This window comes from Tribolium castaneum, chromosome 1 (assembly GCF_031307605.1).
Source record: "Tribolium castaneum strain GA2 chromosome 1, icTriCast1.1, whole genome shotgun sequence".
NCBI lineage: Eukaryota > Metazoa > Arthropoda > Insecta > Coleoptera > Tenebrionidae > Tribolium > Tribolium castaneum.
In genome coordinates this window covers 144,214-157,039 of record NC_087394.1, presented here as the reverse complement: position 1 = coordinate 157,039, position 12,826 = coordinate 144,214, and the positions used below count along the sequence as shown (strand labels likewise).

The following is a 12,826-nucleotide window of genomic DNA, read 5'->3' as shown; positions in this document are numbered from 1 at the left end:
ATACATTTCCTTATACAAAAACTTATTATTAATTCATTATTTAATTAACATTAATCATAGGAAATTATACACACATTCTAAAAAAGTAGTATCAGACGTTAATTTCTACATTATCATTACTTTTAACAGACTAACCCTGTAGATACTTTTGCAAATCTAATGTCACTAATTAATTATTTTTTTTAATGACACCCTGTTATAAAAAATAAAAAGTAAATATTATTAATTAAACATGTATATATATATATATATATATATATATATATATATATATATATTATATATCTAGATCACAAACTTTGTTAAAAAAAATTATAGCGGTAAAAAAATAAAAAGCATTTTTTCTTTTCTATAAAATTTACTGAAATTATTAATAAGCTATTAAATACTGGTTCTGACTTAAATCCAATTTTCGTAAATTTATTATACAGGGTGTGCCTGTATAATGTATAAGTTTTTTTCAGATTCCTTTTGCAGTTCCTTAAATAAATGCTAATTAGTAAAATTTTATTAATAAAACGAACCATAATTGAGTAGCTTTTCGAACAATAAAAAGTTCTTAATAAAATTACCTTCGTTTGAATTTTCAATTTTTATTTACTAGAAATGTGACAAAAAAATAAACAATTTACAACAAACAGAAAATACTAAAGTACGAATATTTACTGATAAAAGCTGAATCCTGTATAATTTTTGACTACAGAAAAAATATACTTTTAACAGACTAACCCTGTACATTTTAATTTTTAAACTTAAACTATTGTTTAAGTGTTTTTTTTTCGACCAAGTGTGTAAATTAATGAAGTTAAACATAAAACTTTGGTTTTAACTTGAAATATATTAATTTCAGTGAATAATTATCAGGTTTTAGTCGATATTTTGTGTCCACTTTAACCTTTGGATATTTTCCGAACTGTGCGCTAATTAAGCGAGAAAATGCAACAGGTTTGAAATATGCGGCACTATATCAAGTGTAAAAATGTAAAATTGTCCTCTAAAATCGGAAAATTGTAATTAAAATAAGTGCACGGCTCGTTTCATATATTATTTAAAAATTACGGAAAGTAATATCAGTAATGGGGGATCGCGCTGACATGCGTAAAATATTTACGAGCCGATACAACTGTTCGTACAATTTTTAGTCGAAATAAATAATCCTGTTTTTTTTGGTGTTAAAAAGTTGCATTATTTTATCCCAAATTGTCTCTGTGGCTGTTGGATGACTTAATTATTATTACAAAATTATTGTAAGTATTTTTATCAAGTTGATTGAAAAGTCTAATCACTTATTAATTTTTTTAATGGCAAGTGCTCTCGTCTAAAACGTGTCATAAAATTTTTATCGCACTATAATAGTGAACATTTAAAATATGTATTTCATGAATAATTGAGAATATAAAAGCACACGTTTTTTGCCTTAATTTCAAACCACTTTTAAAGTTGCTGACAGCTTTCATTTACAATATTATGAACATAAAATTGACGACAGACAGTTGTTCAAATAACACATTTATTGCGTTTGAACTTTACGACAAAAATAATCTTGAAACACTTTTTTTTTATAATTGTCTTCAAATGTGAAATATAAATATTTTGAAGTCTTGGGCAGCATTAGTCAATTAATTTTTTCTTTTTTTCAAGTTTTCAGAACACTGTAGATCCCATAAAAGTGCAAAAAAGTCAGTTGGTTCGATTTTAAGATGTTTGATTTTTTTCGAGATTTAGGTCGATTTCCGGTACCCGGAACATTTATCGAGCAATAACTCCGGAACTATTAGAGGTAACCTCATAATGTTTACTATCGTTGGAAAGCTCTTTTAATTATCTATCTTTCACAAAAAAGATTATTGTTGTCCGACTAATAGTTTTCGAGCAAATTGCAGATAAATGCAAAAATAGGTAAAATTTTAAAAAATTCATAACTAAAAAATTAATGGAAATTTGACGATTTTCTCAACGCCAATCGATTCCCCGGATCATTTTACATAACCTAGAATGAAAATAAGTGCACATATTCGAATATTTTTGCCGCAAATTGAGAAAATAAAAAAATTGAAAAAAGTGTAAACACCCCCCCGTGTCTCCGAAAAATCCAAAATTTTGAAAAATAATTTTTGCTAAAACCTATCCTATCTTATAGATTTTGACCTGCTCTTTACAATGGAACAAACTGTTTTGCTCTCAGCCTTAAAGTTTCGCCGTAATCTCCGTTTAAAAATTACAAAAAGAAAAAATTTTAACATTTATATGACTTTTTCACGAAAACTATGAGCCTAATAAAAAAATGGTTTATCCCATTGAATTCTTCGACTTATTCTACGTATTATACCATCTTTTCACAAAATTAAAAATTTTTAAATTTTTTGCTTACTTTCCGCTCAAACGATGGTAATTTTTTTTTTCCTAAAACTCACTGTAGCAAAGTTTTATAAACTTTTTTATGCGTTTACAACCCTCTGAAGTTGTAAAAAGTAGAAAAAAAGTCAATAGGTTCGATTTTTAAGATTTTGATTTTAACCGTTTTGTCGAGATTTTGGTCAATTTCCGGTACCCGGAACATTTATCGAGCAATAATTCCGGAACTATTAGAAATAACCTAATGATGTTTACTATCGTTGGAAAGCTCTTTTAATTATCTATCATTTTCAAAAAAAAAATTATTGTTCTCCGACTTACAATTTTCGAGAAAATTTCGAATAAAAGCGAAAATAGGTGAAATTTTAAAAAATTCATAACTAAAAAATTAATGAGAATTTGACGATTTTCTCAACGCCAATCGATTCCCTGGATCATTTTACATAACCTAGAACAAAAATAGATGCACATATTCGAATATTTTTCCGCAAATTAAGAAAATAAAAAAATTGAAAAAAGGGTAAACACCCCCCCGTGTCTCCGAAAAATCCAAAATTTTGAAAAAAATTTTTGCTAAAACCTATCGTATCTTATAGATTTTACTCTGCTCTTTACAATAGAACAAACCGTTTTGCTCTCAGCCTTAAAGTTTCGCCGTAATCGCCGTTTAAAAATTACAAAAAGTAAAAATTTTAACATTTATATGACTTTTTCACGAAAACTATGAGCCTAATAGAAAAATGGTTTATTCCATTGAATTCTACGGCTTATTCTACGGATTATACCAGCTTTTCACAAAATTAAAAATTTTGAAATTTTTTGCTTACTTTCCGCTCAAACGATGGTAATTTTTTTTTTCTAAAACTCACTCTAGCAAAGTTTTATAAACTTTTTTATGCGTTTACAACCCTCTGAAGTTGTAAAAAGTAGAAAAAAAGTCAATAGGTTCGATTTTTAAGATTTTGATTTTAACCATTTTGTCGGGATTTTGGTTGATTTCCGGTACCCGGAACATTTAGTGAGCAATAATTCCGGAACTATTAAAGATAACCCCATAAAGTTTATTGTCGTTGGAAAGCTCTTTTAATAATCTATCATTTTCAAAAAAGATTATTGCTCTCCGACTTACAATTTTCGAAAAAATTTCAAATAAAAGCAAAAATAGGTAAAATTTTAAAAAATTCATAACCAAAAAATTAATGGGAATTTGACAATTTTCGCAACGCCAATCCATTCCCCGAATCATTTTACATAACCTAGAACCAAAATAGGTGCACATTTTCGAATAGTTTTGCCGTAAATTAAGAAAATAAAAAAACTGAAAAATGTGTAAACACCCCCCCGTGTCTCTGAAAAATCCAAAATTTTGAAAAATAATTTTTGCTAAAACCTATCCTATCTTATAGATTTTGATCTGCTCTTTCCAACAGAACAAATCGTTTTGCTCTCAGCCTTAAAGTTTCGCCGTAATCTCTGTTTAAAAATTACAAAAAGTGAAAATTTTAACATTTATATGACTTTTTCACGAAAACTATGAGCCTAATAGAAAAATGGTATATTCCATTGAATTCTACGAATCATTCTACATATTATACCAACTTTTCACGAAATTTAAAATTTTGAAATTTTTTGCTTACTTTCCGCTCAAACGATGGTGAAATTTTTTTTCAAAAACTCACTCTAGCAAAGTTTTATAAACTTTTTTATGCGTTTACAACCCTCTGAAGTTATAAAAAGTAGAAAAAAAGTCAATAGGTTCAATTTTTAAGATTTTGATTTTAACCATTTTGTCGAGATTTTGGCCGATTTCTGGTACCCAGAACATTTATCGAGCAATAATTCCAGAACTATTAAAGATAACCCCATAATGTTTACTATCGTTGGAAAGCTCTTTTAATTATCTATCATTTTCAAAAAAAATTATTGTTCTCCGACTTACAATTTTCGAGAAAATTTCGAATAAAAGCAAAAATAGGTAAAATAAAAAAAAATTCATAACTAAAAAAATTATGGGAAGTTGACAATTTTCGCAACGCCAATCCATTCCCCGAATCATTTTACATAACCTAGAACCAAAATAGGTGCACATATTCGAATATTTTTGCCGCAAATTAAGAAAATAAAAAAATTGAAAAAAGTGTAAACACCCCCCCGTGTCTCCGAAAAATCCAAAATTTTGAAAAATTATTTATGCTAAAACCCATCCCATTTGATAGATTTTGATCTGCTCTTTACAATAGAACAAACCGTTTTGCTCTCAGTCTTATAGTTTCGCCGTAATCGCCGTTTAAAAATTGCAAAAAGTAAAAAATTTTAAATTTTTTTGACTTTTTTTCAGAAACTATAAGCCAAATAGAAAAACGGTTTATTCCATTAAATTCTACGGCTCATTCTACGTATTATACCAACTTTTTACAAAATTTTTCGACTTTAAAAAAATTCTCATTTCTATTGTAAACGTGGCGAAGCCCAAATTTGCAAATCCCTTTTGTTCCAGATGTTCATATTTTGCATCACAGACCGGTAATTAATTAGGTAACACAATATTAGTTGTAAGCCATTATTGTCGTCGTTATTCGCCAGTACTGAAATAGTCAAATTAATTATGCAATAATGATATTATTGTTGAACATAACCATAATAACGCATTATAGCCGATTTTATTCGAAACGGTGTTTAAAAATCGGAAAATTATTACTCAACAGGTAAAAGCAGCCAGTTTTACGACTCCTATCAATAAACTGATCGTAAAGTGACTGGAAATAATTACACTGATTTACTTTTAATTCCGCGAAACAATTTGCAAAGCTCGTGAATAAAAAAAGCACAATTCTTGCAAGATTTTCGCAAAATATGATTATAGTGATTTATTGCTTGTTACAGTGTGCACCTATTTTTAATATTCATGGCCCTTGTGAGTTATGTCTGAGCGGAATTATTCCAAGTTTTTAAATTAATACAACACAGAAAACACATTTGATCTCCACTACGAGCAACTGGAATTTTTTCCTTTTTTTTTTCGGGGAAAAACCCAACCGGGCGACAGTTGTGTGCAAAACTGGATGATTGACTTCTCTTCATAATAATGGCAATTTGTCCGAAAGTTTGGCGGTATTTTTCACAGCTGCGACCGTAATTGTTTAAATTCATGAACTAGGAGCGAGTTTGCTCAAAACTTTGTTAATTTATAGTGTCTGGAAAACATGTGGAAAATTTAATTTCATGATTATCCGGTTTTCACGACAGGGAATGTAAAAACTAATTGTCTATCGAGTGTTGGCGGTGTGGAGGTTTAAACTTTGACCATCAAAGCTTGGAAGATTAATAATTTCGATTGTGACAATGCTTTGAAGCTGAATGGAAAATGTTTAGATCAACTTTTACATAATGTATATTTTAATAAATGGTAGTTTTTTTTCAAAGTGTAAAGCTACAAATTAACATTTTTATTAAACATTTGTTCATTATTTCGACGACACTTAATAGCAGTGTGAGAGATATAATTGATTGTTTTTTGGAAATAATATTTTTATAATTTTTCCTTGAAAAGAAATTAAAAATTTAGGTATTGTAAAAATTTTAAAAAATTGGAAACGTAGGACTTGTGAAAATAAATACGATACTTTTAGGCAAAAAAAAATGTAATTTTTTTTACTTTTTTGAAATCCTTAAGGCTAATAGAAAAATGGTTTATTCCATTGAATTCGACGGCTCATTCTACGTATTAAACCAGTTTTTCACGAAAAAATTTTAAAATTTTTTGCTTATTTTTCGCTCAATCTTCAGAAAAATGGTTAAGAAAAACATTTTTTTAACTCACTCTAGCAAAGTTTTATGGACTTTTCTAAGCCTTTACTACCCTCTTGAGTTGTTAGAAGTTCAAAAAAAAGTCCATATGTTGGATTTTTTAATGTTTGATTTTTGCAATTTTTGTCGCGATTTTGGTTGATTTCCGGTACCCGGAACATTTATCGAGTAATAACTCCGGAACTATTAGAGATAACCCCATAAGGTTTATTATCGTTGGAAAGCTCTTTTAATTATCTATCATTTTCAAAAAAGATCTTTCTTCTCCGACTAATAGTTTTCGAGAAAATTGTAAGAAAAAGCAAAAATAGACAAAAATTTTAAAAAATTCATAACTAAAAAACTATTGGAAATTTGGCGATTTTCTTGACGCCAATCAATTCCTCGGATCATTTTACGTAAGTCTGGACCAAAATCTTTCCACATTTTCGAATAGTTTTGCCGAAAATTAAAAAAATATAAAAACTGAAAAAAGTGTAAACACCCCCCCGTGTCGCCGAAAAATTCAAAATTTTGAAAAAAAAGATTTGCTAAAACCTATCTCATTCCATAGATTTTGATTTGCTCTTTACAGTGGAACAAACCGTTTTGCTCCCAGTCCCATAGTTTTGCCGTAATCGCGGTATAAAAATTGCAAAAAGTGAAAATTTTAAGATTTTTTTGACTTTTTTTCGGAAACTATAAGACTAAAAACTGTTTATTCCATTGAATTCTACGGCTCATTCTTCGTATTATACCAACTTTTCACGAAATTTGAAATTTTGAAATTTTTTCCTAATTTTTTGTTGAAAAGATGATAATTTTTTTTTGTTAATACCCACTCTAGCAAAATTTTTGTGAACTTTTCTATGCGTTTACAACTCTCTGAAGTTGTTAGAAGTACTAAAAAAGTTAATAGGTTCGATTTTTAAGATTTTGATTTCAACAATTTTGTCGAGATTTTGGTCGATTTCCGGTAACCGGAACATTTATCGAGCAATAACTCCGGAACTGTTGTAAATAACCCTATGAAATTTATTATCGTTGGAAAGCTCTTTTAATTATCTATCTTTCTCAAAAAAGATTATTGTTCTATGACTCATAGTTTTCGAGAAAACTTCAAATAAAAGCAAAAGTAAGTAAAATTTTTAAAAATTCATAATCAAAAAACTATTGGGAATTTGGCAATTTTCTCGACGCCAATGGATTCCTCGGATCATTTTACATTAGTTTAGGCCCAAATAGTTCAACATTTTCTAACAGTTTTGTTTTTGTCGTAATTGAAAAAATAAAAAAATTGAAAAATATGTAAACCAATACAAATATGTAATCCAATATTTTGAAAAAAAAATTTGCTAAAACCCATCCCGTTCCATGGATTTTGATCTGCTCTTTACAGTGGAACAAACTGTTTTGCTATCAGTCTCATAGTTTCGCCGTAATCGTTGTATAAAAATTGCAAAAAGTGAAAATTTTAACATTTTTTTGACATTTTTTCGGAAACTACAAGACTAATACAAAAACGGTTCATTCCATTGAATTCTACGGTTTATTCTACGTATTATACCAAGTTTTCACGAAACTTAAAATTTTGAATTTTTTTGTCTAAAATTATTTATTTAACTTACCCAATTTTTTTAATTTGGATCACTGTAGCTCCCAGTTTATTGGAGTTATCTAAAAAATACATAAGAGTACATTAAGCTTGCCATTTTTTTATCTAATTTAATTATTTTTTGCTCTAATTCTTTACAAATCGTTTACACAAAACTGAATTTTTGCCAAAAAAAGTTTTTTTAACGAATTGAGTTCTGATTTTTCCAGTTGTTTTACTAAACTGTTAAGTTTCTTACAAAAAAACATAAACAAAAACACGTAAAAGACATACAAGTAAATTCATTTTCAATGCAATTGTGTGACTTTTTTATCAAGGTTTAAGACATTTTTCCAATTAAACTAGTTTTTATCTAAACGCCCGAAAAATTTAATAAATTTTTAACACATTTTTAGAAAGAAATTTTGCATTTGTATCAACTTTAGTGTGGTGAAATTTCGTAAAAAAATATATTCTACTAAAAACCATGCTTGGAAAAATACGAAATAACGGAATTTCGCACACAACCTGGTGTTTTTTGAACAAATTTTTGTAAAAAAAACTGAACTAGAAACGTTCGAAAAATGCAAAAATTTTAAGAATTGTCGAACTAATTCGGTGAATTTTTTACTTATTTAAGACAAAGGTTTGCGAAATATTTATACTGATTGCTCAAAAACGTAGTTGCTTAAAAAAAAGAAAAAAAAAATAGAAGTTAGTCTTTAATTTGAGACGATCTTGCAAAATAATTAATTGAATTTTTACTTATAAACTTAATAAATTTATAAACGACACTATTTTCCACCTTATTTAGTGATTTTTCCACTAAATTTAGCAATTCGAGAAAAAAAAAATTAATTTGCTTTGTTAATGTTGCTTTTAAGAAAACCCTCGAAATATTTCCACAACATTCTAAAATTAATAATTTTTCAGCAAATTTTCCGGACTTATGTTCGAGAAACCGATCAAAATTATACAGTTTCTGTTTTAAAATAAGCAACAAGAACGCAGCTTCTGCCTCAAATCGGTGATTTTTCGTCTTATTTAAAAAAAAATGAGCAAAATTATAAGCTTCAAGCTAAAAAAAAAACTTGCTAAAGCTTTCCCAAGAATTATTTTTTTGAGGATTTTTTTAAGAAAAAGACTAAATTAATGTCTTTTCCGACTCAATTCAAAATAATTTTCACTGTCACAACAATTTGCTCGAAAATGACAATTTTGTCTTGGGTCTTAGGTAAAATGTATAATCCGGCTCATTTTTCATATTTAAAGGTTAAAACGAATTAAAATTTATTAACAAAGTGTTCGATATTATTTTTTATGCAAACTAGGCCACGAAGACACGGTCACCCCGCCGCCTTTGATGACAAAACCGGTCTCGGCACAGCATGCTGGGATGATTCCACGAAAAAAAAAATGCATTTTGACGACGAAATCAACATTAAATGCAATAAATTCTTTGTTCTAAATGATTTTCAAGAGAATTCTAACATAATTTACCCACTCGAGAGATTCGTAATCAAAATCATCGAAAACAGAAACTTTTAAAATAATTTACTTACTTTCAACCACCATAACTAACACGTTCTAGTCTTTATTTCAACACACTTTTGCACTAAAACACTAGCACTGAATAAAAACACACACAAAATTGCCATTTTCACCCTCAAACACCAGACACCAAAAAACCCTGCACGCGAGTTCATTGACCGCCGAAGACTGAAGAGTGTCTAGACAAGGATATGACGTCATATTGAAGAAGAACTTCTTATTGGCTGATACTGACGTCATCATTTACCAGATTAGGGAAGGGGTTGAAATATACAGGGTGCCAAATTATGTCAAATCGCATCTTATTTTAAATATTTTCGGCTTGTTTTTCAAATATTTTTCATGTTGAAAAACTCTTGGAAAAGCCAAAAATAGCATAATTTTTGTGAAAAATAGAATTATATTAAGAAAAAAATGTAACTTTTATTTCCAAATTTATAGCAGTTATTTAGATAAAAAAATTATGACACAGGTAATAATAATTTACTAAAATTTTTGTCGATTGTTTCGGAGTGTTTTCCTTTCACATCGGTTCCGTAGTGTAGCGGTTATCACGTCTGCTTTACACGCAGAAGGTCCTCAGTTCGATCCTGGGCGGAACCACTTTTTTCTATCTTAATTATTAACAAAACTAGTTCGAAAAAAACTTTCACAAATTCATGTCGTAATAAATGTAACAACGATTCCGTGGTGTAGCGGTTATCACGTCTGCCTAACACGCAGAAGGTCCCCAGTTCGATCCTGGGCGGAATCACTTTTTTTTTCTTACAAAATTGTCAATTTTATTTATAAAAATTAAAAATTGTATTATTTTGAAGCCAGAAATTAGGTAAAAATAGTTGTGGTCATCAGAACTCGCCAAAGGCTTATATACAGGGTTATTCACTTAAAATTTACCGTGCTATAGTAAAATGCAAAAGAAAATCTAAAATAGAATGCACTAGAAAGACATAAATTAAAGATAAAGTTGAATGTTAAATTTATTTAGAGAAAAACTTTTTTTTTTCTAGAACGCCACATTTTAATAGAATAATCCTGTACTTAATACTATCTCTTAAAAACTCTATACCGGTTTAATTGTTTAGCCAATTTTGTTGAAATAATAAATTTGGAAATTATTATTTTTTATTTATTACTTTTTTATTTTATTTTATTCATTGAAGGAATGAATGTATTAACGTGAAAGCGATAAGAAAAGATAAAAATTCATTCAGAAACACTTTAAAACTCATATAAATCTTATCAAACCAATAAAAGTTTAAACTTTTATAAGTTTATAACCATTTGGCTATAGATATTTAGATAAATATGTAATTTTTATGGCTAAGAACTCCACTTTCACATTTTTCGAGTCGTTTTCCTTTCACAACGGTTCCGTAGTGTAGCGGTTTCTGCTTTACACGCAGAAGGTCCTCAGTTCGATCCTGGGCGGAACCACTTTTTTCCTTTGATGTAAAATAAAAAATAAACACAAATATTAAAAATACAATTGACGAAACACTGATTTGTAAATATGTATCTAATTAAAGAATCCTGCTCTAAAATACTATAATTCTGGAATTAGCGGCACGAAGTCTAGGCAATTGACATTCTTACTGGAACATTTTAAATACGTCCAATCTAAAATATTTGAACTTTATTTTATAGTTTTACAAAAACTGAAAATTTAAATTATTAAATTTAATTAAAATTAAATAAATAAATAAAACAAAATATTTGTGCGTAATTTTGAGTTTTACTCGACACCAATCGATTTCCTAGAACATTTTACATATGTGTAGCTCAAAAAATGATAAGTTCATACCATCGTTCCGCCGAAATTGACCAGAAACTAACAAAAAACGTAAATATTTGTCGATTTCTTCAAAAGTGTCTGTTTTTTTGTCGATGGTAATTGATTTCCTCGAACATTTTACATACAATTTTATCAAAAAATATTAATTTTTGACAATAATTTTGAAAAAAATTATAAAATAAGATAACATTTATTTTAATCTAAAAATAATAACAGAATCTTAATAACAACTTAAATATTTGCGGTTTTTCGAACGCCAATAAGTTTCTTAGAACATTTTACGTGCTTATAATTCAAAAAATAGCAATTTTTGAAAATATTTTTGCCAAATCATCAAAATAAACAAAATATTTTTTTAATCTAAAAATAATTATTGCCATTTTCAAAAATGACCATCCCTAACTTATCTTACCTGACCACATTTTTGGAAAAATTAACAAAATAACCTAATTTTTTTTTCAAAATAACTTAATAATTTAATAGATATTTGCAATTTTTTTAAAACGAATTTACTTCTCAGAACATTTTACATGCGTATAATTAAAAAAATATCAATTTTTTTTAGTTTTGCCGAAATAAGTAAAATTTATTTCTAAAAAATCATAAATAAACGTCGATACCATTCGATGATTTTTCGATACAATTCTTGACTACAATTTTTTTTAATTAAATTTTTTGGGCCTACTGACTGCTCCAATTAAGAAAAGTCCATCGTAAATTTTTAATTTTTGTTTTTAAATTATAGACAATTTATGTGTATATAATGTGTTTGTTTAGTTAAACTGACGAAATTGGGCTTAAAAAGTTTGTAAAAAAAACCTACCGACTGCACCAATTAAAAAAATTAGATATTTTTGTAAACATTTTTTATAATATGTGCATGGTAGATTAATTTAAATACAATTTTTGGAAAAACAAGTGTACGAGTGTTTTTTTTTATCCAAAATGATATCAGATTTAGTCTAAAAAAGTTATGTAGTCAAGAAATCAAGAAACCAATCCTTTTCATCAAAATATTTACAGCTAATCTTATTATTAAATTAAGCAAATAGTTTGTGATTTAAGTTGGAAAAAATAAAAGTAAAAAATGCTGATCCAAGTCTCTGTGACCGTTTAAAAGACGTCGTAACACGACCACCTCCACCCATAGAATATCAAAGACAAACTTAAGCATTGTTTGCATAGAAAATTAATTGCCAGTTTCTGTACCAGTCGCTACATCCACCCACCGACATTCTAACTTATGATTGCAATTAAACCAAAATTATGCACTTATTTATAATGTAACATTGTGTTATGTGACAATCTCAGGCGGAAGTTATGTGTACACTATATAATATACACAACACACAATTCGCACTAGCCTCAACAACATCTGGGATTGCTTTCAAATTTATAGTTTTTAATTTTCAATGAGAGAGGCAAGCCCTTAATTAAAACTAGAATGAATTGTTTATGAGCTTCTAACATAGGCCACCAGTAATACACCAAGCGCTTGCACCTCAAAACAGTGCTTTGGTTTTTTTTTGCCCTGGCTATGGCTTCACACAAATTAATACCACAAAAAAATATAATTTACTAAAGAAATTCCCACAATGTAAAATGTTCCGAGAAATAAACAGGTGTGCAAAAACCTAAAAAATCATCAACAATATATTAGCAAATAATTGTTTTAATTAATTTTTTTGTCAATTTTTCCGAAACTATATTGAACAGAGTTAATATTTTATGAGCAATACACATGT

General features: G+C 28.2%; 2 non-coding genes across 2 annotated transcripts; both read left to right on the top strand.

Annotated features, from left to right (window-relative positions):
* The first annotated feature begins 9,816 nt into the window (after nt 1-9,816).
* TRNAV-UAC (transfer RNA valine (anticodon UAC)) lies at nt 9,817-9,889 on the top strand. Its single transcript has one exon. It is a non-coding gene; the product is annotated as a tRNA-Val (tRNA).
* Nucleotides 9,890-9,967: 78 nt separating this feature from the next.
* TRNAV-AAC (transfer RNA valine (anticodon AAC)) lies at nt 9,968-10,040 on the top strand. Its single transcript has one exon. It is a non-coding gene; the product is annotated as a tRNA-Val (tRNA).
* Nucleotides 10,041-12,826: the final 2,786 nt, after the last annotated feature.